Here is a 1,985-nt window from a genome sequence, read left to right on the forward strand (position 1 = left end):
TTAATTTCGAATTTCACTTTTGATACCTGACGTCACAGCCTGGACAATACTTTTACTCGTTCTCGAGCGCCTGTCGCCTTCTTGTCCAGAACTCCTCAATTGTAATTTTTACATTATGTCTAATTGTCTGCTGTGTTAAGAATTGCTGTTAGAAGAAAGTTGTGAAAATACAATTGAGCGAAAGTAAACTTCGGTTTTCAATAAAGATCTTTGAAAAGGAGTATACAATTTTTGAAAAAATAAGTCTAACCAAATAATGCCAGATCATGTATTTTTTGGTTCGATTCATAATTTTATTCAAATATAAAATTCCTTCCAAATTTCTTTTTAATTATGTAAGAAATAAACATTGTAATATCTTTTTCAAATAAAAAGTGGGTTTTTTTGCATTATTGTCGTTATTAAAAAAAAACTTTTTTTTTAATGAGGTTAACTGAACGTTAATCAAATATTTAAATTATTAGAAAATAAATTTATTCACGAAAACATTTTAAAAATCAAGGTTTTTATCAAAGGAAATAATTTTAAAAAATTGTTTTAGGAAAATCAAAAATTTGTAATGGAATTAAATATGTGAACGGTGAAACAAGTAAATGCAAACAAAAGCTTAGGGCCGATTCCACCAACTGTCATTAAATTTTAATCATTGATTAACTTAGTTTAATCAGCAGATTGAGTTCCACCAACTTTTAAAACATGATTAAAAAAGTCTAATCCTCGATTAACTTAACCGGCCATGCTTGGCTGGTTAGCGAGTTAATCAGAAATTAACGGGAGTCAACATAACCTCAAAGTTGAAGTTCAAGTATTGTGTGAAATATTGATCGAATTTATAGCGATATCTTGTACTCACACAACTTATTCCTAATTTTAATCGATAACTAATTCCGAATTTCGATAATAATTTTTAATCAGCGATTAAAACGCTGATTAGAAAATAATCGTGATTAGCTAATAATGGATTTAATCACAGCTGGTGGAATCGGCCCTTAATCGACAAGCTAAAAAATATAATTTTCTATACATGATCGGTGGAGAAAATTTTAAAGTTTCAATTTATTTTTCTCACTACATACAAAATAAAGAAATAAAGCAAATAATTAAATGAAACTAAATAAAAAACTAAGAAAAATTATATATTTATTAAAAATAAAATAAAAAAGGCGTCAAATGCTATAAAAAAATATAGACTATTATAGTACATAATAGTTCTGTGAATTTATAGCATTGGTTTATATTATTTTTCATGATTGCGGTTTTAAAATGTGATTAGCTCAGATATTAAAACTACAAAAATACTAGAATTATGGCAATTTTTATGTCAAGTTTTAGTATGAAATACTAATAAAAAAAAGTTAAGCAAACTTACAATTTTTCTTATAGTTAGATTTTTGGAGCGGGGAAAATGACATTTTGTAAGATTGAGTTGCTTCTTATTTCAATTTTAAAAAAGGTTCATATTTATAACATGACATTAGCTAAACTATAGAAGCAAGCCGTAATTTCCTTTGAATTTTTTAAAATAAGTTTTTATAAGACAGTTCTTTTAGTTTAATTAAATTTCAATAAAACTTAACTGTATCTTCAAATATGCTTTTCTCCTAATTTCCAAAAAAATTATAACTTAAATAAAAAATAAACTTTTTAATTCAAATTTGTTATTACTATTTTATACTAACCTCTTTGCTACATTTTAGGCCTAATTTTGATTCCAAAAAGTCTTTAGAGTTTTCGAATTCCTTCAAAACTTTTTCTACTCAATTGAAGTTATTTTTCCATTCACTTGTAAAGTAAAATTAGATTATTACCATTTTGGATTTCAAATGCACTATAATTTTGCGCGACCGAATATATAGTTGCATGTCGCGCCTTTACAAGTATTTGGAAGAACCAATCGGTACATATGGCGACTGTACAAGTATTTGGAGGAACCAATCGGTACATATGGCGCCTCTACAAGTATGTGGCCGAACTAAAAGCAACAT

This window comes from Belonocnema kinseyi, chromosome 9 (assembly GCF_010883055.1).
Source record: "Belonocnema kinseyi isolate 2016_QV_RU_SX_M_011 chromosome 9, B_treatae_v1, whole genome shotgun sequence".
NCBI classification, from domain to species: Eukaryota; Metazoa; Arthropoda; class Insecta; order Hymenoptera; family Cynipidae; genus Belonocnema; species Belonocnema kinseyi.